Here is a 27,105-nt window from a genome sequence, read left to right as displayed (position 1 = left end):
CTGAGGAGGAGCTGCGAGGATTTGGCAGTTCTTACCCTCAGAAACATTCAGATGAAATCTGTTGGTGTGTCTTTGCGTTCATCGTCTCTTTCCCCACACTTCAATAATTCTGGAATCCTTGGGCCGGTTTTAGTCTATTTGGCAGGCAGGTAGAGACAGCGAGACACCGAGTCCCTGCCAGCAGTGAAAACAGATGACCGGGCTGAGGGGAAAAAAGCCCTAAGAAAAAGGCCAGTGAAGGTCCCTGTTGAATACCAAAAAGCTGCTTGGGAATAAGATCTTATGAAATGTCACTAATTTGTGAAGAAAGCTCCATTTTAAATTTGCGTATTATTAGAGAGCAGAGAAGCAAGCAAGGCTTCATTAGCTCAGCTAGTCACAGGGGTTTTTCTTTGTTTCTTCCTGCTCTTAGTTGTATAACCATTCTACATTCATAATTTATATTTCCTTAGGAATAGTTTCTTCTCAATTGCTTGTCATTACTGGCATTCCTCTCTGGCTGAACCACTAACTTGTTTTTACTTCATTTATTTGAAGTATTGTTGCAGTAGTATGGAGTACTTTGTATCCTAAGGAGCAAGAGCCGTGAAAGGTCTACAGTTTCCCTCACAGTTATACAATAATGTTGACAATACTGGAAATCAGAATTGCACCTGTTTTTGCATTGAAAGCTTGGGTCTGGTTTTGTAGTCTCATATATCTTACTCCAGATTTCCTGTTTTCTTATACGTGGTCTCTAGAGTACACACTGGCCTTTAAATCCAAAAGCTTATTTTCTGTACAAATTTTGATTTATTTAATATTTCTAACATTACTTCTGTCTATTGGGGAGCAACTTTTCCTGGTTTTGTAATGTCTACATAATACTTTTCAGTACTAATGAAAAAATGTGAAGCCTTGTTATTTTTTATTACTTTAACACATATATTTAATAATTCTTCTAACAAACCTGATTTGATTTCTTTTTGTATTTAAAATTGTTCTACACCGTTACATGACTAAATGGGAAAAAAAGCATAAGCTATTATTTATGGATTAATTAATTTTTGTTTAGTTATTTAAACACAAGGCTATGTTTTTGTATTTGTATTCCTGATAGCTTTGCATTGCCTGTGGGTCAAATCATTCTTGTATAGTTGGTGTGTGCTTCTTGTTTTCTTGGTTTACACCAGTATTTTACTAGTGACATAACGGTATCACCTGCATTTCTTTTGTATCTGTTAAACAAACTGTTTTCTACATGTTGGTGTCTTTTGACATCCCATACATTTTCCACATTGCATGATGTGATGGCTTTCGTAAGTTAGCTGTTGTATTCAAATGTGTGATATGTCTATTGCTTGACAAGCTGTTTGTCTTTCATGTTGTTTCATCTTCACCTTCTTAAACTGTCCTGATACTTTGTTTTTCCTATTGCAGTGTATTGTTTTGTCGTGGTGTTCAATGAGCACTCAAAGGATTGCCTGAAGCATTTCTTGAGTTTTTTGTTCAGCCTTTTTAGTGAATATAGTCCTTTTTGGAATCCGATCTTGCTTAAATTCTAATTTTATTTAGCAGTTCACTTTTAACAACTATGTAAGATATTGTGGTAATGCCAAAGGAGGTTTAGCAGTTTTGTAAGTCAGTCTCTTTAGCTTTCATGTACGCTGAAGTGCTTGTAAATTATATCTCTTCTGCAGTGGAGACTGTGCAGTGTGACAAGGAGAGTAATGTAGTTCAGCTGAGATGTTAAACCCCTTTACTGATACCTGGTGGTTAGATTAAGAAATCTTGGAATTCTTTGAAATTATAATGGGTGCTTATTTGGACCTAAGTACCTTCAGATATCCATCAGTTAGGTTTCTAAGTCCTACTGAAAGCCAGTGGTATTTAAGTTCCGAAGTGAAAAAATGACTATGCTTCCCTTGGGTGCTTTTAAAAGTATACCCTTAGCCTCTGGTTCAGTTCCACCTCCACAGTGATCCTTTCCTTGTTACCTGTTCAGGTGATTTAAAACTGATGTACTGGGTCTTTCAGTTCTTCAAAACTTGATAGTACCATCGGTCTACTAACCAGAAGACCTTCTTAGCAGTGCATCGCTGTCGTGGCAGGAGCTTCTCAAAACTTTACCCTTTCTTTAATGGATGTCCATGCCACTCTGTATTTGTGTTGCAGAAGGCAAGGTAAAAGGAGTGGGCCGTTTGTGAGAGCCCTGGCATCATTTCGGTTCAAGCCTTTAAATACAGTCCTTGGGAAAATCCTTGAGTCGTGCTAAAATTGAATTGAGCATTCTGGAAACACATGCCTGTTTCTGATTGTCAGCTTACCATGGGTTTCTTTTTGTAATTGTGTATTGTTCGCCCCTTCCTTTCAGGCGACGACTCTCTCTATAAAACCTACTTCATATCAATTCTGCAGTTGTTTGAAGTTTCCTTACTTTGCGTTTTGTTTCTCATATTAAGCCCAATGCAACAGAGTACAAATTATTTGGTTTTAGCAGGCATCAGGACATAAGAAATAATCCAATTTCATGTCTTTAAGATCTGTTTTGATATACTGTTGAAAACAGTGATGTTCTGAAAGTGGTATATTCACCTAACATATAAGCTTAGGGTCATGTGAGGTTCTTATTGCTCTTTATTATGTTTTTCATAATTTAGTTGCAACTTTGCCACCCACGTCTCAAAGCCAACTCCCAGCAGCCCTGTGTTCCACTTATATCGACTTTATTTTTATATTTAATGAAAATAGACTTCTGCCCAGAGATAAATCTTTGATGCACTCTGACCTGCCTGCCTTTCTGTTACCTGTGTCTGTATAATCATTTTCTAATAGTAGTAAATAAAAAAGAAAATCATTGTTGAGAATATTTGCTTAGTGAGCAAGGAAATCACTTTTGACAGCTAGAATATGCATTGAACCTTAAGGCAAACAAACAAACAAAAAAATTATGAATATATATAGAAGGGCTTTTCCTTTCTTCCCTGTACTGTAAGGGAGGTTTGATGGGGGAAAGTACAGATGAAGAATACAATTAGATGGCAAGATGCTTTATGTTGCCTAAAGCACACATAAGATTTACTCATAAAAAAATAGTCAATTTAATTATGTTTATTGAAAGCCAGGCAGGGGAGAGATAATTAATCCATATAGTGGCCAAAAGGGTTTTCTATGTCCGTAATCTTGAGTGGTAATTGTTTTCCTTTTCCGAAATGATCCTAACAGCAAGTTCCTCTCTTATTTTGTAACTTTCACTTACTTACAAGGTTCTGAATTAGGATGCCTGCAGGCTAAAAATCCCATTTTCAGTGATTATTTTTTTCCTTTGTTCCTTTTCTTCTTCCTGCCCCCTTCTGCTTACCTAACTGCAGCGCCCGTCCTAGCCAGGTAGTCTGGCCAAAATAGCTCCTGCCATCTGGAACAGTCACTGTGAACCTCTCAGTGACTTCCTCTCATTTGAAATGTCAGCTTGAATCTTTTCTCCCTTGCTTACTGCTCCTTAATTTTCTTTTCATTTTGTTATTCATTATTCAACAAGGTGACTGTGTTGTTTGATTGTGTTGATGTACAGTGTGCATGAAAAATGCTACGCAGAAGGGAGCTCTGTGTTCTTCCTCCTCTGTCTTCCCCATTATCCTAATCCACATCAGGGTCTGGTTGCTACTGATATGTCATGTCTCCTATGAGTATTATCTAGCATGATGTATTGAAATTGTATTTAGATTCAGTATGAGTGCAGAGCTGTCTAAATTTTCTTTTAAAAGATGCAAAGAAAATAAAATTCAGACAAGCCATTATTTTTCACTTAAGATCAGTGTTTTCATATAATTCCTAACGTATTTTTGCATTTTCAGATGTTTGGTGAATTGCTGAATTTCCTGATAAGCAAACTAAGCATTGCTTTTTTTCCATGAAGGTTATTCCTGTCATTGTGCAATTAGATGGGAATGTCAATTTTTTTCTGTTTTTAGATAAGCTACACTTGGGTTATTTGAAATCATGCTCTTGGATCTTGATGGTGAAAAATGAGGAGCATATTAAAAAATAATTCTTGCATTACATTAACAATGATTTTAAGACACATAATAGTATGAATGTTTTAAGATGTTATTCTAGTAAGGGTTAGGGTTAGGACAGAGGCTGACTCATGGTTATAGATGTTCAGAATTCACAACACAAGGCTATTAGCAATGCATTTGGCTAAGCAGAATATAAGCAGTGAAGTCTGTAAGCTTTTCCATGCAGCTCTGCCAACAAAACTTAGTCCTTGGTTGCTTGTGGACAGCAGTGACATAGAGTATTGGAATGTCTAATTGCTTTAATTGACTGAAGAGCAAAGTGTTTTTACTGGACCTGTTTTCTTTAAGCATTTGCATAATCTTTAACTTTGAAATTAATAATATGTACTTTGGAAATTCTCATTTTGTTGACAGGTGGGGAGTAGCATGTGATTGTCTAAGCTTCCTTTTAGATATTTGTCCTGTCTTTTTGAGTTACCTACACTTCAGTGGTGTTTGCACAATGCATACAATGCCTCGGACTGTAGCTGTAGCTGTCTGTCGTTTCCAAAGAAGGATTTTCAGAGTGTAATGCATATCTGTAATTTACAAAGAGCTGTTTCCATTGCTAGCTTTCACTCTTATGTGAAATCAATATTTTCTGGGTCAAAGCTTTGATATCAGTATGGAATTAGGGGCAATAAAAGATGATGGGAGGAGGTTGCTAGTGGGCAGAAAATTTTAGTTTCTGGGGCCACTTTTGGTGCTGAGATGTTCTTGCTCAGGAATGGAGTTTCCTAGGGATGGCTTTGTTTCAGTTTTGTCTGGGATCCAAATAACCATTTTGTCTGTGTACCTTCACCACAGAAGACTTTATTCATGGTCTTCCTGTATTTTCTTCCCAGGTGTATATACTTTCCAGGGAAATGTAGGTCTGACAACTCACAATCAAAACTTACTTTTAAAGAAATGGGATTTCTTAAAGAAAGAGGAGTGAGACCTTGAACTGCTTTTGGAATTGCCTGTGAGAGACTTGATGTATACCTGCTGTGTCACAGCCTTGTACACCTTAAAAAAAAGCGGGTAGTCACAGTTTGTACCATCCTGAGCTAGTGTATCATCTTCACCCTGGACTTCGGCTATACTGGAATGATAAATGCGGTAATTGCAATGTCTGGAAAGCCGGCCAAGGAGCTGCAATTTCCCAGGAAGCTGGAGGTGGAAGGGGGGGGGGATGTTGCAAACTGTTTGTGACTGGTGTTGCTATAGCAAGTGGATCCTTCATGTGCCAGCTTCCAATAAACTTAATTTGATAGCTAGGTTTGGGTATTTTCATGTCTGCTCCCTGCAAATGCAGACACCGCTGTGCACAGCAGTTGTCTGTGTCTTGTGTTAAATTGAGAAACCTCATATTGGTGCTTCCACTGCCTTACTGTGTCGGGCCAGTAGCTGGGCAGAGCTGGGTTATGGTTTTTCAGGCTTTGTACAGCGCTTGCCAACATTGACAATCTTTCCCACTCTCATTGCAAAAATAGTAAGGGCCCTGAGATGTACTTTGCCTAATTCTGCACCAAGTGGGTGCATCTGGTATCAGATGTGTGGGTGTATCAGAGCTATGAGCTACAGTGGCCACCAAACAAACCTCTTTGTCTTGTGCAGTTGTTTGGATGATTCTTTTTTAATCTTTTCCCTGGAACAAGGTCAAGAGGGTTATTTTTTCATTTGCTCCAGTATTAGATTCCTTCGCCCCATTTATAGCAAACCCTTGAGGAGTTAAGCAGATAAGGAAATCCTCGAGGATATGGAAGCTGCTTTTTTAATTTTAGGTGCTAATTTTAAAGGAAGAGATGTCTGGGCAAGCATTATTACTTGTACAAAGACTCTTTCAAGTACTAGAAATCTGGAACACTCTTTGTGTTTCAGAGGCAAATAAAATTTGCCTTTTTTCTGTGAGCCAGGTTGAATTAATTGGAAAGAAATGAACCCGTTAATTCTGATTCATTTTGGCTTAGGAAGGCTATTTTGAAGATGGATAATTCTGAGTGGAAAATAGGATGGCATTTTGCATGAAATATCTAAATTATTATTGGTGGTTACATTATCTAAGTCAGCTGATGGGCTTTGTGTAAGGCCATCATTTAGCAATCTGCAGCAGCTTACTGACTGTTTTTTTGTTTTATTGGTGTCTTTACGTGGTAGTCTGAGGGGAAAAAGAGATAGCAAAGTTGCCTCATGCAGAGCAGATGGTAATGGCTGTAAAGAAGCAGGAGACGAAGAATGCTGTCTTGGTCAGAATGAAGCTTTGCAGAGTATGTTTTTAAAATACTTACGTATTATTTATTCACAGACTGCTTCCGCTGTGTGTCCAGAATGTGCTCCTTTAAACGCTCACAGTAACAAAAAGTCTGTAGAAGGCACCGCAGCTGTGATTACTCTATTGACTGACTTTGTAAGAATGAGTGAGCGGCTGACTTGGCTCTTTGGGAGCGTGCTGCTCGAGTGCCGCAGTGCTGGGAAAGCGCCGTGCTTCTCCGGTGGAACAGTATCACATGCTTCCTGCAATCCACAGAACAGATCCCGTCAAGTGGGACTTCCTCCTGCGAGTGTCCCTTGCAATTAACTTGACTGAAACTGGAGGAAGACTAGCAGTTTTGGACTCGGTGCCTGTTTGTTCTCCTACATACACCGGGAGAGTGTATCATCTTTCTTTAGCTGCTCTGGTGTTATGGGAGTGTAGATAAGAAGCAGAAAGTGGTACATCTGTTATTTTCAAATCAGAAAGCAAAGAGCGAACATTTAATGTTATAAATAAGTATAAATACTGAAAAGAGTCGTTTTGGGTTTTTTCTTACTGTTATAGGACTGTAATTAGTAAGACACCCTTACCTTGGAAGGCTGCGGTAGTGATGGTGCTGCAGAAAAGTGCTGCCCCTCCCCAACACAGTGCTACATCTTGTAATGGGTCATGGTGTTTTTTGAAATTATTATATATGTAGAGCTTCTGACTCATCCCATTTGTTTCCTGGTGTAACAAGCTGTTACATTAGTTTCATATTTTTGCTTTTGAACTCTGAAAATAAAGAAAAAGCGTCTTGCAATCATACTTACCTGTGGTAGAAGACAGTGCTGAAAGTACTTTTCTTTCTTCCCCCATTGAACACTTGCTGTGAGGGTTCATGCAGCTGCTTTTCCTCCTCAAGTAAGTGTTTTCTCTCTTTTACTTTTCTTTAAATATGCAGGATCCTCGCTTGACAAAAGACTAGTGTCACTCTAACCTGAAGAGCGTAGGTGTGCCATTGTGCTTTCTCTGATTCCCAGCTGCAAGAACATACTTGTCTATTGAGCCATTATCTTATTTTCCCACCTGCTCTTTCCTTGGTTGCCATAAATTCCAGAGTTACAGTAGTACAAGGCAGGGTTAGCAACCCAGGGCAGGTCATTTAAACGTGTGCATATAGTTTCAACGTCTACCTGTCTAAGCAAGGCAGTGCCTTTTAAGCCCTGTGAGCTTGTCTTCTCCCAAGAGACTACACCTCTGAAGTGCCCTACTTCAGGGCATCTGAGGAACTGGAAGGAGTCATAAGCTGCTGCTGCTCTCAGAGGCGAGATGCAGCGGTTCTTGTATGCTGTTCGTGGTTCCCTTCCTCCATGGGAAGTAGCTCCCAGCTTTCACTGGATCAGGAGCTTAGAGACTTGTAACAGGCCTCCATTGAGGAGGGAGTGGTGTGATTTTGTGTCCTTTTTCCCCTCTGTGCTTAGAGTGCAGAGACTAAGGTTAACCTCACACAGTTTGGGACATTTCTTAGAGGATGTATTTCCTATTAATGTTCTTGCACAGAAATTCCTGCGGTATTTATGGCATTATCGCATACCAGTTCCACTTCGGTCACACCAAGCATGAAGGCTAATCCAGGTTCCAAAAGCAAGTAAATGCAAAGGAAAAAAAATTGCCATTTACACAGAATTCTCTATTCAAATTGTTTCACCCAAGCACGAAGCTGGATTAAAAATTGTTTCAAAATACTGTCGCAGCTGGCTATGCAAATAATGCTTTGGTAATACTGACAACAACAAAGCTGATCGAACAATGCCTCTTGGACATGTGGCCCCTGCTGCATGATGGGCTTCTTTAAGTCACTTAAAATTGCGAGTTTGCATGAAGAATTGATGGTAAGTATGAACTGGATGTAACTTTGTTGTCATAATGGAGATACTTCTGAGAAGAAGGTGCTGACTAATAGCAATCCCACACAGGCACCAGTACTACTACGTGAGTAACAATTTATGCACCTGTAAGTTGGTGAAGGTCTGATTCTTACCTCTAACAGCAGTTGGAATTTTTGGTGTCGTGTTTTATTGGTGGTTCTTTGTTATCCTGTGTTAAGTTTGTCATGCCAGTGCAGGTGGTTACATTTGTAGGGAAAAAGGCTGCAGTAGTGCCTTACAACTGCGTGTGGTAAGTTAAGTGAAGGCCAACAGGTGACCTGCGTGCTTATCACAGATTTAGTAACTTTGTGCAATGCAGCAAATTATGAATCTGCCTTACACATCCCTGTATGAGGTAGAGGCTGGATCCCAGCCTCCCTGCTCTTCCCTTGGGCCTTTCAGATTCATTAGGAGCTGAGAAACAAAGCTTTGTTTCTTCTCTCTTTACTTTTTTTTTTCCCCCCTCTTAAATATATTAAGGAGTTTTCCTCCACGATTTTACCTCCTTTATTTACATATATATTTGAATTTTGTTCCTTCCAGCTTAAATTTTTACAGTGCCTAAATCAAAACGGCCCCATTATAAACTTACAGTCAGTTTGGTAATATAGCAGCTTAATAATATAATAAAAACATGTTTCTTGCGAGAAAATTTGTTTTGAGTGAAACCATATGCACATGTTAATGGGAAATATTTGTCACACTTCTGTTTTACTGCCATTTTTTGTATTTGTTTCGATTCTTATTAATAGCATCCTTCTGAAACTTTTCTGAGAGACTGCACAGCAGATTTTTTTAATGCTGTAACTGGAGTACAATTTTAAATGTCTTGGATGTGATTCCAAACAGAGCTGAACAAGGCTGAAATAATATGTAGCCCCTGATTGAGTATAAAGCTGTAATTACAGTTAGGGACTTTGCTGATGTTATAGAAATCACTAGAGCAAAACTCCACAATAGAAAAATGGTCATTCTCTACTTTATATATAAATCAACCCATAGGGACTCTTCCCTCTGGAGCTGCTTCTGGGGAAACTGATGTATACTAACCTTTTTTGGAGTTCACATCTTGCTCTTTGGAGAGGTTGCAATACTTGTTTGGACTGCTTCCCACTCTTTTCCTACAGTAAAACACTTGCATTAGAAGGGTAATACTTTTGGGGCTGTTAAAATTACGAATCCTGATAGGTTTCAAGTAATCTCCGTTACCTTCCAACGTGATGCTGCATTTTGTTCTTTCTGTAAATCATCTCTCCATAGAAGATCTGCTTGGTAAGCAATGCTTGCTGGTGCTCAGTGTCTCGCACCTCAATCTTCTTGGAAGTTTAGTGTAGATGATTGTTTAGCTGTCAGTGTTGGTTGTCTACTTGATTTAAAAAATACTGCTTCACCTATGAGAGATTTCCATCCAACCGACAGACAATGGTGATCGCTGTGTAAGGGTACACATACGACTGTTTTCCACTATATGTGGTTGTCCTAAGATTTTGCATGTGAAAATATAAGGGATGTTGTCCTCGGTAAGGCCAACTACCCACAGTCATCCCCAAATGTCGCTTCTGTGTGGAAATTATTAGCTCAGGCACCATCCATTTGAGCAGTAACCTTTGGATTGTTTTTGAAATGTGCGTTGTGTCATGGCTACTTGTGTTGAAATTCCTCTCACACGTTAATGTCCAGTTACAGAGTCTTGAAAGGTCTTTATATGCTTCTTCATGGTTAGCCCTCCTCATTCTAGCGCGAGTAAGCGCATCTTCCCTTGGCCTTGCCATGTTGCTGCCTGGTCCCTTTCCCAGTGTTCCTGAAGAGCTCTGCCTGTGACCTGCTGCAGGTGGGAGAACTGAGCACTTACTCCTCTTCTGGTTCCCATCTTTAAACCAGGGTTTTTTTTCTAAAAGCAAAGACCTTCTGTTTTACCTTGCAGTTGCTTAATTTTCATATGGCTTTCTTTGTGGAAGGTGTTTTCAAAAGCCTACAAATGTCTGTTGGATTTTATGTCATCCAGATATATAGCTCCGCCTGGCTCCCCCCCGGCGCGTGCACCCAGCAGGTTTGTGAAGCATGACTTCCCTTTACACAAAGGGAAAAGTGACTTTCCTCCTTAACAAAAAATATTTATTTGTTTATTTCTAGATTTAATAATTTCTTTTGATTTTCCCAATAAATGTGCCAGGATTACTAGTCTTTATTACTCAGTTATCCACTACAATCTTAAAAAAATGAAAATGAGCCACCCCCCCCATCCTCCCCCGCTGCTGCTCCAGGCTGTCTGCACTGGAAGAGTCTTTCCTTGCGCCTATTAATTGGCAGTTGCCGCTTGTGTACAGCAGCTTGTTCTAGACCAGGTTTGCTAGATGCAGATTACACAGAAATCTATTTTTATCAATTCATTACTGAAGCCCAAAATGTGGCTGCAAGCTTTAAAATACCTTTAGTTTTACTGCATTTTAATCTTTGGGATTTTATGCTCTTGACACCTAACAGATATTTTTCTTTTTAATCCAAGTCCTCCTCCTCCTATTTCTCTTTAATCCTGTTTTTATATGCAACACTCCTTTCTTTTTTATTTTTTAAACAAGTTTCTGCCCAGATGGAGAGTTTTGTATGTTCTTAACTGTCAGGTTTCATTATACAGGATTTTTAACAGCAAGGTCAGTCCATAGGAAGTTCTGTTATTTGTGATGAAGGATAGGTGGCAGTCTTGTTATTTTTGTTTGGTTTCCTGAAATAAATCAGGTGTATGTACTCTCTTAGTAAGATTTCTTTTTGTACAGTAAGTGTTTTAGAGCATTCTTGAACAGTGAAGAGGATTTTTTTTTTTTATAATATGAATACATACTTAAATTATCTGGGTCTGGTTCACAGTACTCTGTAGGAAGATAAAATATTTTTGTGAAGAGCTCAAGAATAAGTGCTCAACTATATGCATTGGCTGATTTTACGTATATAATTTTTGGTTTTATATGTTTTCTCCCTTTTTCATTAGGCAAAGAAGAAAACCAAAAAATCCTTCAATGTAATTTTAGCTCCAGTTATTAATACCTTTATACTTAGTACTTTCTTGTTAGTTTTGTATTTAAAATATAGATTTCAGTTGGCACGGTAATCATAGCACTACTGAATAAAAGAAAATGGCACATTAGCAAGTGCTAAACAGTCAATAGAGCCTTTATTTCTTAATCTGGGGTAGTAAATATGTGTTGCCCTAATTCTGTAAATTGATTGTAGAATTATGTAGATTTCTGAGTTTGAGAGTTTTCTCTTATAATCTCAATATCCTGAAACACAGGAAAAGACATGCTGGTAGAGGTATGATATGTTAGATGTTTTCCATAACTTTAAAGGAAAACTCATTTCAACTCAATGTTTTTTCCTTCCCTTAGCGCACGGCTGGAACATGGTTGCATGGATGTATTTTAACCTTGATTATTGATTACTTCAAATAAATTTCATTATTACTACTAGCTGACAGTTTCATATGGCTGAGGCAAGATGATTTGATGTCCTCAGTCCAATTTCTGTTGATCCATTTGTCAATCAATTCATTCTGTTACTGCTCTTCCCAGAAGAGCACCCCATGGTTGAAAGGAAAGGGGCTAAACAGAGCTGGAATGAGCAGAGATTAGAAAAGCTTCCATTCTGCTTCTGTCCAAGAGTGTGAATCTCGTCCACGCCAGTATCTAAATACCTCAATGTTTGATGACACATTCTTGCCACGTAAACCTCTCTGTGATGGGGTCGTGGCTTGTCCAATGCCACGGACTTTTCAGGGAATTTCTCACTTGAAGCCTTCTAAGAAGAGCCATTCCTAAGTACTGAATGTCCTGTAAGGCTACTTCTGCCATCTGGTTCAAAACAAAAATTAAATGGGTAAGGTGGAGAAAACATGAATAATAAAGGAGAAGGTCATTACAGATGAAAAAAATACATTTGTGTGATTTTCATCAAATGTCTATTAATGGGTGTTAACTACCTAATCGTAGCATAATGTGCATTGTGTTCTTTCATATGTTTCTTCAATGCTTTAATCTTACTTAACTACAGTTTAGGTTTCTGGACTTGAGACTATGCTTTGATAGTATAGTGTGAACTTAGTTGAAAGAAAATCCCTTCTTGTAAGGGTTTCCAGTCTAATTTAGACTTCAGATATCTTCACTTCAAAATATTTAGCTAGTATATATTCACTGGGGAAAGTGTTTGTCTTTAAATTTTGATGGTGATTGAATCCTGGAATCAAAAATAGATTGAACAAGCTATTTTGTTTTAATTGGTAAAGAAACATTTTATAACTTGGCAGTTTATTTTGCAGTTTATATTTCTGGTGCCCTTCCATGTAACACAGGCTCATGTATTACTCACCCCTCCCATTTCTCCTCCAAAGTGTTGGGTTTATTTTATTTTTTAATTTTAATACCCTGAAGTGTTTGAATTGAAGAGTCTCAAATAAAAATCTGGTTTGGTACAGGAAGTTTTCTTGAAGACTTGAATAACATTTACTTTTAATTTCTAATGCTGATTCAGCTATCAAGCTATTAGATGCTATTAAGGCAAAGAATTTTATGTGTTTTGTATAATACTACAAGTCCCAAATGGTGGTAGTTATTGAAGTTAACTTTTTGCTGGACTGTGGGAGTACTAGCATCTTTAAGAGATTCCAATTTCACTTCTTATTTATGCTTGACATTTAATGTGCTTGACATTCTGATTATTTTACACCTACCTAATTTCTTCTAGCTCAAGGGATAATGGCAATATTTTAAACAGTTGTGAAGTGTGGCTTTATGTTATTAAGCAGGTGCCGCACTACAAATGGAAGGAAAACCTCCCTAAACTATTTCTAGAATCATTGTTTTCGTGTTGCATATCTCAGGGTCAGCTAGAGTTGTTCATCAGATTGTTCAGCTGTGCATCTTGGTTATCTATTTTCTTGCCAGGAAGATAAAGCATTACTATTACTTTACGTCCTTTTATTTATCTATATATCTGTGTGTATACAGATGCTTTTGAAATACATAATGCTAGACTGTGCGCTAACATTGTGTCCTTTGTGATCAAGGGGTGAGGCATCACAGTGGTGGATCTCTGTGTAGTTACTGAGGGTTTACATTTTTCCTAAAGTTTGAATTACAATGACACTGTAAAAGAACATATTCTATTGTAACATTCAGCCCATTAAACCGAGCTCATATGTCTATAGCATACATTTACTGCAGGTGTGGTAGATCACAGAAACAGCTCTCCTATGTCTTGCTTTATAGATAACTGGGGTATAATGTGAGTAATTATCATGGGAAAACAATTACCTACCTAACTGCTTGTAAGTATACTTTGTTAAAGTCTTTTCTCTCCCTTTGCAAAGGAGTTTTATTAGTCATCTTTGTTGAGTTGTATTCCTATGGGAAAATGTGGTTCCCCACAGTCCTGTACAGATTTTAGGCTCTTTCAAAAATGGTAAAATGGGTATCAGAGGAAGAGGAAGCAGAAGGAAAATCAGGCTCTTTAGAGAAGTACAACTGACGGTCACAATTTCTGTTTGCTTCATCTACTGGAAATGTTGTATTGCATTTAACTGTTGTAATGGTGAGCAAATTGACTACATGAGGAGTGATGAATAAATGTTAAAAGACTTTATTTTACAGACCCATGCAGGGACACTTTAACTACTTACCCAGGTCTTCACAAAACAATCGGCATGGCCCAGCAAGGGTCCTTGAAACAGCACTGACTGAATGGTTATGGGAATGGTTTTTAAATGTCTTTATTTTGCAATCTTGCCACCTGCTGGTATTCTGTGGCAATAAGAAACTGGTTAAAAACCTGTTCCAAGACTCATACTTATTTTGGTAGACAAGATTTTAAGAGCTGAATTTAAGACTGGATTATAAATAGATCCTTTGGTTTTAGCATGCAGATTCAGTGTGTTCTTCCTTTATAGTGCCAGCATCCCGTGTTAGGGGCAGTGTAAGGCTGTGCGTGTCTTTGCGTTAAAGGTGTCTGTTCATCCTCACTCTGATTTCTGCAGACACGTGGGAAGAGAAAGTCTGGAAGTATTGTGTGGTCCTGGAACTCTGAGTCGTGGCACGTTATTCCTCAAAATAAATTTGAGATACAGTTTGAAAAGGAACGGTGTCCATGTCCTGAAATCCCCAGACAAAATTATGCCAACTGAGTTTGCCTAATTAATGTAAACTCACGTAACGGATGTTGTTATCCCTAAAGCAGGTACTACAAATCTAAGTGACTTGGAACTTAGAAGTATTTGGATAGTTTAGACTCACTTGGGCACAAGGTAGAGACTGAATAAAGTCAATGATGTGGAAGACCTGGCATTTTTAAAATTTCGTGGCAGGAGCTCTGGGGAAGTGCTCTCCTTTACCTTAACCCAAGGTGAAGAATATGTGGTCTTACTGGTCTGCGTGGGGAAATCCTCATTTATCATAAAAGATGTTTTCACATAGCATTCAAAGGGCATTAAACAATGCGGGTTTTGTAAGCTGAATCCAACATGTTTTACTGAGGGGTATGATGAACTGATCATTAGCTGGAACTCCTAAGTGGATGTTTTCTCTACCAAGAATATTTCCTCTGGCTGTGCCATATGCTGTTGTTTAACGCAAGAGTAACTGAGTAAAAATCTGTAACTTGGGTCAAAAATGGGAACCACTGTACTCCAGTATGGGTGATTTCAGTACTCCTTCTTGAGTACCCATTATGAAACAGGTCAGAATGCCATTTATTCACGCTATCAGTATGTTGACCTTAAGATCTCTCAGTTACTCGCTTTCAGGTTCTTACGTCGTGCAAGGAATACCAGAGGAACCTCTCTCCCCTCTGCACCCTCCCTCTCTGCCTGTCTTTGCACTCACACAGGCACACAGACAACCCCTACGAGCTGTACATTGTCCCCCCACCGGCTGTGGCAGCCTGGGGACAGCCCGTCACCCTCCGCAGTGGCCTCCCGTATGATCCCATACAGCACAAACAAAACATTGTTCTGTGGTTTCTCTCCTCCTGCCGTCTCCAATGTGAGGCAGGGCAGCAGGCACCAAAGCCAACACGACGGGCACTGTCCGTTTGGTTTGCCATCTGCCGCCTTCTGCTTACCTGGTTCCTGGTCTCAGACGGCCCCTTCCCACTCTCAGCCTTTCGTCCCCCCCTGGTTAAGGTTCTGCAGTTGCCCCATCAGTACTGAATGTTCGTAATGTTGAGTAGCTGTTCTGGGGCAGCTTGAAGTGCTGAAGATTTAGACTTTTCCTCTTCAGGGCTGTTTTTAAAGACGATGGGAATGATAACCAGTTGAAAGTCTCTGAAAGACTGTGTGCATTAAAAATACCATTTCTTCACGTGTATGAGAGGCAAGGGTGCTACAGTGCTGGTAAATGGACAAGAGCAAGAGATTGTTGGCACTGAGGCTCATAGTTCTGAGCTATTAATGTAGATCTTTGGTTACAGAGTTTGAACTTTTTAGTCACATCATTTTACTGCAGAATGTCTGTAACTATTTATGACACTGGATGTTTGCTCTTGGATCTGTTTCTCCTGTGGGGTATCCTTTAGATCAATCCTTGTTTGTTCTATTAATTTGCTTAATTCTCTGGGGTTTGTCAAGTCTAATTATCTCTCTTCTTTCTTCCAGTTTTGAAATTAAGATTGATTAACCAACACGAAAAGACCCAGCTGGTTATGTGACTTGGAACCCTGTTTATGAAGCACTCTTTCGTATTTACAAGACAGCACTGTATGTTGGTTTTTTTTCTTTTTCTCTCCAAAATGAAAAATAAACTGTTGTAACTTAATAGAAATCCTAGAAGATAGAAAATTCCAGAGAAATTCAACTCTTATTGGTAAATAAGATCTTGATTTTTGGCTTAATGACACCAGCCAAGGAAACAGCTCTGTTGATGTTACCATACTACTAATCAGAGGTTTCTTCCACATAACACTGCTACTTCTGGTTTCATATCATTTAAGGAGAGTTTACCTTAGTTTGAAAGATCAATCTTCTTTCTCTTTACGTTGTGTTGTATGACATGTGGGATTAGTGAATGCGACAAATGTGTGTGTCAGACTGCATTGATAATGGATTATCTGAGGGCCAGTGCTGAAAACCAGAGCAGAGGCAGCAAAGTAAGTGCAGGAGGAGGTGGCAGTGTCGCTTGCTGACACCTATGCAAACGGGGAGCTCCAGCAAAACTCTAGGTTCTCTTCCACCCCCCAGACCCCTAAGATTTTGGACTAAATGATGCTTCCTCTGTATTTGATTTAGACAGTGTTTTCCCACAACTATAGATTTATGCTTTGTAAGACATACCTTCAATTTTAATTGCAAAATAATATTGCACAGTTAAAGTATCAGCCATATACTCTGTAACCCAGATGTGGGAATGCATAAATGGAAGTTCCAGCAGTAACATTAAAGAGCTTAACTTTTTATATATATATATATTGTGATCTATGTTGTATAAGCTAAAACTTAATAAAAATAAGCTATTAGGTGCAGGTAAAGTGCTGATATGTAATTTATCGTGCTAGATGTGGTATGAATCTTAGCTTTTCCTTTTCCAGTTCTGTGAAAATGTTCTGCCTTAACAGTGATGAGACTTTCTCAGTTCTGTAAGTTGGTGGGGTTTTTTTAATTGCTAAATTTTGGAAGCAATAAATTGACAAGATGTTCCACTTAGACTAGCAGGGAATCGAAGCAATGCTATCAGGTACAGGGCAGCACCACCTTATTTCAAGCATTTCTTTAACTTACAACTGCACTAGAAGACAGGCAGCTTGAATTGGCTGAACTTTAGAACCATGTCAGAAAATAAAGTTGCCCAATTTGCTCTCAATGTATGAAAATTCCATTATTTTTTTTAAATGAAAGGAAAAAGCTGGTATTTATTCTGGATTCTCTGTTTAATGGTAAGTAGTTCTAGTGGTTTGTAAGTAGTGATATAATAAATATACAATCTGTGTTTTCATTTATTACCTCTCTTGTTACTGAAAGCTTATTAATCAAGAAAGGAAAACGAGGTATAATATTCAAACTATTATAGAAAAAGGGGAAGTGGCACTCACTACCTACTAAATTAAGTCTTTGGCTTATGAAATAGCAGAACCAATAAAGAAAAATCAGTAAATATTTATTCTTAGATAGGGTTTTGTACAGTGATGTATAAGATTACTTTTGATTTTTATGATTACAAAGAGGTATCTGAGCTTTATGGTAACTTGCTTTATGACAGCAATAAATATATTTCCAGTATGGTAATGAGATTGGTTAGCATGTTGTTAAGAAAGAAGAAGAACCACACTTCCTTTTTTTTTAACAAGTAAACAAAGAGTACACCAAAAGTGCTTGTTTAGGGTGTCTTTTCCAGTTGACAGAACACTTCCTCTCCTATAACGAGAGCAGACATAAGCAGGCTTAAAGCTTGATATGAAAACCAAAGAAATTAATAACAACTGCACAGATACAAAGGCTTTGTAAGTTTTCTATGAGTAATTAAGGAACCTTTCCCTGTTGTATAGCTTGAAGTTCTGTATAGCTGCTATGAAGAAGGCTCTGCAAACTTGCTTTATGTTATTTGCTTCTATACTGTATGTTAAAAACCCAAAATTAGTGTTGTATTAGGAAGTTTATAAAAAACATTGTTACACAAAATGGCACTTGCACAACTTGAATGTATTCAAAATACAATGTCATGTTTATATGAATATAAATTATTCAAGGATTTCCTCTTTTGTCACTAACAGTTTTCATATTAATTTACACCAGGGTGATAAGTGTACCTGTAGTTCTCACTAACATGTAAATGTTTGATAGGCTTTTTCAACTAAAACTAATCTAATTTATATAAAAATATTGTACTTTAAGCCTATATTTTGTCCATATAGTGAACACATAGTCAGAATGACCGTGTGGGCAGGTGTAACAGCAAGTTATTGCAGCGTGTTAAGCATTACTTCTCACTGACATCAGTCTTTGACTTCAATAGTTTGGCACTGTTGCTTTAACGAAGGTTTTAATAGGTGCTATAAGCTCTGCAAAGCAAATATTGTGCTTGTCTTTCAAAATACTAGAGAGTCAAGCTTTGTTTTTTTCAAAACTCTTAAAACAAATAGTCTATAATCTATTTGTCAGACATTTAAATATCTGGAAAAGACTGGAAAGCTAAGATAGGCTTACTAGAGAGGGAACTTTCTTAGTCATTCAGCTATTTTTAAAAAAAGCCTCCCCAAGGTTTTTGTAATTTTTTTGCAAAGAAATAAGAGTTTGAAATACCATAATTTTTTTATATTTTTAATATAATACACAATAGCCTTAATTTCTGTTGTGCAAGGCAAGCTGCCAGGCACAATCACACAATTTAGTACACTTGTAAAAATAAAAGGCTGCAACCCCCCCGAACAAACCTTCCTAAAGAATGCATTGTCTTTACCCACCCAAATACTGTTCTGGAAAGATGCAGGTATAGTGAGCCTCGTAGCCCACTGTATTTCATCGTCGTTTCGCTTGCCTCTGAACCAGAACCGAGGTTACCTTCACATACGACGATGTTTGTTTCCACTGATGAGTGCAGGGCATCCATTCAGGTTAGACCTTAGCACCAGCTTTAGATGACACCAAGCAGGAGGTAACGGTGGTTTGACTGGTGGATTTTGTCTGGTGAGGCCAGGAACACACAAGGATTACTTTTTCCCAAAGGTAACTGCAGCTATTGTCCTCTCCTAAACATACTCCCATATGAAATCCTTTGTGGTTTAGTTTTGTCATTCTTGTGATTTATCTGAGTTATTAAGGAAGACACTTTGGCCTGCTGTGTTATTTCTGTACTACTTAAAAATTAAATGTCATTTGTAATGGAGAATGAAGAAGCTGAAGAAATGGCTTCATCTTCAGCACCAGAAGCAGCTACGCCTGCGTTTCACTGCCTGGCCTGTAAATGCAGGGCACTAGTGAAGCCACAGAAACTCTTGGATTTTAAAATAGTTACAATGATGTGGGGAAACTAGTCTTTTGCAACTTCTTCCATGTACATTGGAGGAAAATACCTGTAACAGCAAAGTGTGGGATTACTAGTCTCACTTCGTTACGATTCTCAGCACAGCTGTGGTGGGCACACATGCATCAGGTCATCCCAAACGACTGCCTGTATGTCAACAAAATTTGTTTTATAGGTTTGATGTCATAGACAGTCCAGCCATCCAGATCTGTGTTATTTTTCTTGGGATTATCCCCTGTGCTTTGAAGGGGAAGAGGTGTATGTTCCATTTTCTTTCACTTGTTAGATGTGAATATGAAGCTATTAATTCGGAAAAGTTTTGCATAAGTAGAGGCCATCTGTACCTACAATTACCCGTACAGTAACCTTTTCTTGCACAACTGAATTTTAAATATAATTATCTGTGAATATATCTGAACTCTTCCCCCTTTGAAAATCAAGCTTTCTTTAATTAAATAATCTTTTCCTACTATCTGAACTTAGTGACATTTTATAATCATGCAATTACTACTTAATTTCAATTTTATGATATTTTAAGAGGTCAGTAATGGTAATATTACAATATAACTATATTCTGTGAGAGTAACAGTTGACTGTTAATATGTAGGTCTTGCATAGGACTTCTTATCAGTAAATGTTTAGGTGCATTAGGGGAAGTATGGATCGTTATCTCTGTTTTATAGGTGATGGAAACTGTGGCCCCAAGAGGTTACCCAGCATCGCTGTGCAAACCTGTTTTCATGTATTCTGTTGACTAAACGTCACAGAAGAATGACTCCTCTGAGTAATATGTTAAAATATAACGTGGCAACAAAAAAACCCAATGGTATTTTAATGGACTAAAATTAAGGACATGTTTTTTTTAAACAAAAAAATGAATTTATTCCTGCTGAGTTCTGTCTTGTGTGTGCTGCTGAAATCATTCATTGGATTTGAACATATTAAACATGAACTTACTATACAATGTCAGTTTATTTTTTTATTATTGACTGTTGCCTTGGGGTTTAAATATTTCTCATCTGTCTTGGTGTGAACTAGCTCTTGAAAAATCACAGAAACCATCCGTGCAAGTAGCTGGTTTCCCTTTCCGTACTGTACGCGATGCCGGTTTTGTCTGATGAGAGTACAGTGGGTGTTTGTGCTCCAGATCGTTTTAAGAAACTGAGTATGTTTAGGAAGAGCAATAATCAGGGGAGACCTCAGCAAATGCTCAAGTGACGGGAGAGAATAGGAGCGATTACTCAGTAGCCGTCATTGCTGGCTTTGAATATAAATGACAGCCTGGCCCCAGTCTAATGCTGGGACTTCTGGGCGCTGTGGGAGATAGTCAGCATAGTTCCTGGCGTGTCAGGGAAATGAAGCTTCCATGGAATTTTTCATAGAGTAGGAAACAAATAAAAGATTTTAGGGTTTGTTTGAAATCACATTTTAGTACTGTATTACTGATGTAATTTTTTTTTCTTCCTTATTACTTTTGATACACGTTTCTGATTTAAAAATGGTTTTGAAATGTTGAATACTATTAAACAGATAAAAACTTTATAGAAATAATTGAAACCATGTTTTGTAGTAGTTATTTTAGGGGTTTTTTTTGTAAATAATATATTTTAGTTTCACATGTCGGGGATGATTTTAATTATGTCTTTCCCCTTCATATAGTGGATGTGCTTCACTGTTGCCAAAATAGCTGCTTTGAGGGTTGCAATTTGACCAAAGTTAAATGGTTAGTTGTGTGTTCTGAGAGGCCTTTGTGCAGCACAGTGCTCGGTCATCTCACTGAGAAAAAGCTCAGAACTTCTGTGCTGGCTGCCTCGGTATGGCGTAACGGGAGCTCCTTACAGGGGCTGCTTAGCACATTTCCTTCTCTGAGTAGAGATAACATGCTCTGGAGAGCAGCTGCAAATGACAGTTTTTTGCTCACTTTGAAACAATCCTTAATAATACCAATAAATTGCTTGCAATCAATTAACAGAAACCCTCCACAAACGTGAAATTCATGTCTGCTCTTGGTTGGTTTAGGTTTTTGCCTTGGCAGGCTTTTATATGGTACAGATTTTGTAGATATGTTACTGGATTTTTACTGGCTTCTGTCTCTTCCTAGAGTTCTCAGAGCCCAGGTTAATGCTTTTCTGCTGGTTTCTCCTAATACAAAGCACAGAAATGTGTATTTTCTTAATGTGACACCGCAGAGTGCTGAGTGCGATTCAAATGCTAATATGTAGAAAGGAAATCTCACAAAGGAAAGGTGTTAACATTCGTCTTTATTTGCTATATTTCAAAGGATATGTGCCAAATCTGGCTTGACACGTATAGCATACTACATTGCAAATGTACCAGTGAAAGGCAGAGCCAGGCTTTACCTTTTGGCATAGTTTAAGTCTTTTGATCCCATGGGAAAGTGAAGGTTTCTTTTCATGACCCCACCTGAGCCTGCTTTGCTAATTCTTCCACTTCTTCCCAGATTCCCGTCTTAAATTTCCCTTTTCCAGGGAGAAACTGTGAACAGAATATATCCAGCAGGGACTGGGTTGGGTTTTTCTTTCCAGCTGATTTTGTTCTACCGCTTTCCTGAGTGCTGGAAAAGCTCCTCGGTTACTTTGGTGCCCTGCTACCCTCTTTCTCAAGCTCAGCTCCTGGCTGACATCAGGCTTAGCTCTTTTTAGACAAAATACTAGTTCCTTTTTTCCCTTGTGCTATTAGAATGTATATTTTGCTCATGGATCTTGTTTAGCTGCTTTAAATTTTAAGTCTGTGTTTTGCCTGCTGTTATCCATGGCTGTTAAGAGTTCCGTTGACTTCAATGAATTGTGTTCTCTTATATCAATGAAGGAGGTAAATTCTGTTTTCAGTTTGATGATCCACTCAATTGCAATTCTACCCATTTCCCCCCAGAGAGTTCCTCTAAGCCACTAACACTAATACCTTTCTCGAATGGGTATTTGGTACTTCCCAGTGTTTGCCAAGCTCAGGCTCCTCATGGCTTTGTTCCTCACTTGTCTCTGTAGTATTCTGAGATAAAACTTCTGAATTTTTTGGATCCTCACCCATTCGCGCTGTGTATTTGGATGGGCTGAGTGACTTATTCTTAGGTCTTGTTTTCTCAGTAATCTCTCTCTGCAGATGTCGGTGCTTCAGTGCTGAGTGAAGTGATGCTTTGCTTTTTGTGTATGCAAGCAACACATGGTCTGCAGCCAGCTACTTAAACCCACAAAATATTTAAGAATATGTTTAAATGCAAGGTCTTACAGAAAATGTAAATTTATTACTTACTACTTTTCATTTGATTCTTGTGATAGATTTCTGGAGAGTGCTCTGAAGCTTTTTTTTTTTTTTTTGGTGCTATCACTACTTTGCCTTCATGCTTATGCTAATTTTCTTTCTTTGCCAGAGCCCCATAACACTTGTTATCAGTAGCTACAATTTCCTGCCACCTGTGGTGGAATATATTTCTTCATTATGAGCTTTTGGCTCTTTCCTCAAGTTTTGCTTTTGATTAGGTGCTGAGGAATTTTTACATATCATTCGCTTGTCCTGCAAAACTTAATCATCTGATAGACAGGAAAATTGCTGCTTCTAGTTTATGTTTGGTGCAAATCACTAAGTGCCAGTTCCTGGTACCAGTACTGAACGGGTACTAAATTTAGCAAAAGGGAATGTGGTGGAAGACTGGGTTTTGTAGGGTTTGTTTGGGTTTGTGGTGGTTGGGGTTTTTTTCTTCTCCCTTCCCTTAAAGTGAAAGAGCACTGAAAATGCCAAGGCTCAGTTCAGAGTGACGTATCTGAATTGAGTTGGAATATAGAGGAGATAACCACTTTTTATTCTTAATTTGGCAAACATTTTCTTAATGTCATTTTCAGCAACTTTACATCTCTATTTTAGAAGCTGTTGTATTTTTAAGTACCTCTTTAAAAATGGGACTGTAAGCAGAGGTTTACCACTCCCTATTAGTACATCATTCCATGAAGATTTGTGAATCCTCCTGCCCAGATCAGAAATATAAATGAAACCAGCTTCTGGCTTTATGAATGTGTCTTGCTATTGTCCCATACTCAATTTGAAAAAAAACCCACCAAAACAACTCAACTTTTTATCACAGGAATAGCTGTCCAACACCTCATCAGTAGTAGGCTGTTTCTTCTCCCCATCAACATCATTTGGAACAAGGATAAAACCCATGGAAACATTAAGAAGCATGTGTGTATATGAAGGCAAACGTAAATTGAACTGGATTTCCAGATCAAAAAAGGGACTTGGCAACTGGAGATATGTGGAGGAAAGAGAAGAAATGGTTTTGTTTCTCTGTGCTGAATTCCGCTGGAGCAGCTGGCATGAGCTATGTGCCAGCGATGGAGCAGGTAAAGCTGCCGCCATCAGCCCTGCAGTAGTTCAGCTGGTGTTTGCCAGGGAGGCTGCTGGAGAAACAAACGACTGCTGAGGAGTAATGCCTCATTAAAAAAATAAAAATAAAAAAAAAAAAAAAGGCAAAGGACCATTTTCTATAATCTTCATTGATGTTTTTATCTTTACTCTTTCTAACCAAACCTAGCCCCTGGGATATAAATTATAACTTGAAGGGAGATGAGTCCATATTAGTCTTTGTAAACTGCTTGTATTAGGGAGGAGAAACCTATTTATGAAGCAATCCGGGGCACCCCTGAAAGAGCTGTAGGAATGACCTCAGTGGGTCCCCCTTGCCTCCACTTCTCCCAGTTACTTTTGTCACTTTCTGGGGTGTCAGCCCTACTCTCATGAGCTGTCATGACTTTTTTATTTATTTATTTTGTGTGTCTGTGTGTGTGTGGTTGTTTTGGGGTTTAGTTTGGGCTTTGTGTGTGTGTGTGTGTGTTTTTGTTTGTTTGTTGTTGGGTTGGTTTTTTTTTTTTGTTTTGGATTTTTTTTCCCCTGAACCTCCCTACTGAGGAATTCTTCCTCTTTTCATCATCCCACAGGTCCCCGGAGAAATGGCACACCATCTTGCTGGTGTAGCATCATTCACCACTGTTAATGTCTCTGTCAGCGTAGCTTGAGAAACTGCACTGAAATGGAAATGAAATCTGTGCCCCATGGGCATAGACATAACTTCCAGCAACTAAACTCTCTGCTTCTTCCTCGCTTTTCTTTCAAGTTTTATTTCAAGAGTGTATGCTTTTCTGCTTGTCAGTGTGCTTTATGGATGAGATGAAATTAAAATAAAGCACATACTTTGCAAGGTGGTGAGACTAAGAGTGGTGCTGAATCTTAGTTTTCTCACAAGCTTTTTTCAAATCCCATGGAATAGCATTCCTGAAAATTAGGAAAGGTGAATATATATATATATATATTTTTTTTTTTTTCCCCCCTTTTTGTTCTTTTTCCAGACAAGGGCTAGTAGCAGATCCTTTCTTTATGGAAAGGGTTTTAGTAATGAAGTAACTTCTTATTTCTGTAACCAGTTCATGAGAGACTTTTGGGCTCAGAAATTGCATCAGAAGCAGAGTCCATGGATCAGAAGTGAGTTGTTTGTAGTAGTCAGAGAACCACTGAATTTTAAAGAAAGATTTGATAGAGGTTGATTGGTGGATTTTACAGATTAGTGGCATTCCCTTTTGTGAACAGGTGAGACTTAAGTCTTGGTTGTTGAAAAATGGATTAAATGGGCAGTCAGGGAGATGGCTGCAGAACAAAGGCATGTATAGCTCCAGATCAACAGCTCATGCAAGACCCTAACGGTCAGGTGTGGTTTGACGTGATTGTGAAAGAAAGAATAGAAAAGAAGAAGGTAAAACCACACCTAGTGCAATCAAATTAAAGAGCCAGCACAATTTTTTTTGTGTTTTGGAACAGAATTAACGGATAGCAAATTGGGGTTTGCAAAGGCTAAAGTGGAAGAGGTTGTAATAATTAAGACATGAGATTATTAAGGATCAGAGAATTTTCTATCTTCACAGAATTTGAATTAATTTTGATAAAATATGCACTGGTAAAAAGAAAAATTAAAGAAAAGTAGAAAGGAGGAGAGAACACCCTGCAAACCTGAAAAACTAATTTTATTGCAGACTGCATGTGAAAGAAAAATGGCAGAAACAGAAAATCCCTGAAATCATAAGCATTTTGAATACTGAGAACATAACACGCTCTTTAAAACACAGGAGGTTTGGCACATGTATACATATGAATACGCATGGGTGTTTGTGTGCCTGTTCGTATATATACTATTATAGTTCATCACCAGCCAAGGTACAGTAAGATTCAAAACTTGTGAAAAACCTCAGCTGTGTTCCATCTGTAGTCTCATTTTAATCCTTTGATTTTGCTGCAGAAGTCTTGACCCTTGTGATGGTGTTTTGGTTTTTTTTTACATAAACTTTGTGTGCAACAAGGCTTCTGTTACTTCTGTAGTCAAATATGAGTAAAATGTAGATAATTTTCATACTATAAATTAAAAAAACATAATTTAATTCTTTTCTTACATTGCATGCTTTCATTGCGTTGTGCTTACAAAATGCTGTCTCTTATGTCTTAAGACATTTTCAAAGTTTTTGCAATGATAGTTCAATCCTTATCTGTTACAAGAAGTTGGAAACTGGTATGAATGATTCATTTTGAAGAGCTATTTTGGTGGTGCACACATCATCTTAGATACAACTTCACATAAAATGGATGGAATGGGAAAATGCTAGTCTATATACCTCCTCCACCTATCTATTTAAATGAAAATCCATAAAACTTGAACAGGAGACTGTCATTTGGATTTCTTTGGAAAGAACGTACTTTAAAAACACAGCAAAAAAGGAAGGAGCTCAGGAATGGTGAATGGCGACCAGCTGACTGTGAAATGGAGGAAATTCTGTGGGCGCTATCAAACTCACCCTTGGCTTTGAGCCACCGATGTTTGCAGTGTCTGAAGATAAAATGATCCAAACCAGCTAAAATAAAATTAAACTGCAGCAAGGCAAAAGATAAGATCTGCACATGTTCTCACACATTGAAGCAGAAGCAACTGCTCTCAAAAGTGGTTTGGGTTTGGGCTTTTTTACTAGTTTGGAAGGATGGAGAAAGGGAGAGGACAGGTCCTTCATTAGTGTTCTTGGAGGAACGGTGGATGGCGTGAGGTTTCTTGGAAAAAGATAATCAAAGAAGTTAATCTCTCAGTGAGAGAAGTTAGACTTTTTATAAAATGTGATTTTTTTTTTTTTAAAAATAAATCTTTTGCATTGGTTAGCAATATAACATGACTTGTTGGTACTGGCTTGAAGTGCTGCTACTCTTATGTGGTGTGTAAATTTCAACATTATGAGGAAAAGAAGATACTGTGATAATAATATGACAGTTACTTTTAAAGTACAGAAACAATATCTTAGAACTACAACGCACTTTTCCTCATGTATAATCAAAATAAAGTAGTATATGGAAGAAAGTTTACTACAGTTTGGAATGAGCAGTGAACGAATTTAATGAAACTTCTGTTTCAAGGAACTGGATGTGGTTCCTTGTTGATTACTGAGAAATAATCCAAATTTCTCAAGGCAGGAAGAAGTCATAATATAAAATACAAAATAATAGAAAAATACAGTTTTAATAGTTTATCTTTTTTACTCAAACTATGAATAATGTACTTTTAAGGGTATAGTTTAATCTGTCTACAGCGCTATTTTTCCTGCTTGTTTGTAGGCTGCAGTTAGAACTCAACCCAGGCAGTAGCCCTGGTGAAGGAAACGTGACGGTACACTTGCACGGTTTGACCAGTCAGTTATGAATATTCACTTTTTTGTGAGCAGATGGCAGTTCCAAGTCTGTGCAGAAGTATTGTCATAAGTATTTCCTTTAGCACTTCTTATGTTCTAGTTCTTTTCACAGCTCTCCTTCCATTTGGGACATGTTTATTGTAGGAAATATGTGTTCTGACAAAATATTTAAAGGTGAACAAAGAGAGGGTGTGCTCAGAGAAG

At 38.1% G+C, this 27,105-nt stretch overlaps 1 protein-coding gene across 9 annotated transcripts in view; it reads left to right on the top strand.

Moving 5' to 3' along the window:
* The window catches only part of ATP2B2 (ATPase plasma membrane Ca2+ transporting 2), a 432,089-nt gene that overhangs the window by 133,489 nt on the left and 271,495 nt on the right, over positions 1 to 27,105 (top strand). For all 9 annotated transcript variants that reach the window (XR_008821629.1, XM_056337586.1, XM_056337596.1 and 6 more), the window contains exon 3: positions 15,820 to 15,921. The gene's annotated coding sequence lies outside the window, so the exon portion shown is untranslated. The remainder of the gene's footprint in view (positions 1 to 15,819; positions 15,922 to 27,105) is intronic.

This window comes from Falco biarmicus, chromosome 4 (assembly GCF_023638135.1).
Source record: "Falco biarmicus isolate bFalBia1 chromosome 4, bFalBia1.pri, whole genome shotgun sequence".
Classification (NCBI taxonomy): Eukaryota; Metazoa; Chordata; class Aves; order Falconiformes; family Falconidae; genus Falco; species Falco biarmicus.
This window is presented reverse-complemented; position numbering and strand designations above follow the sequence as displayed.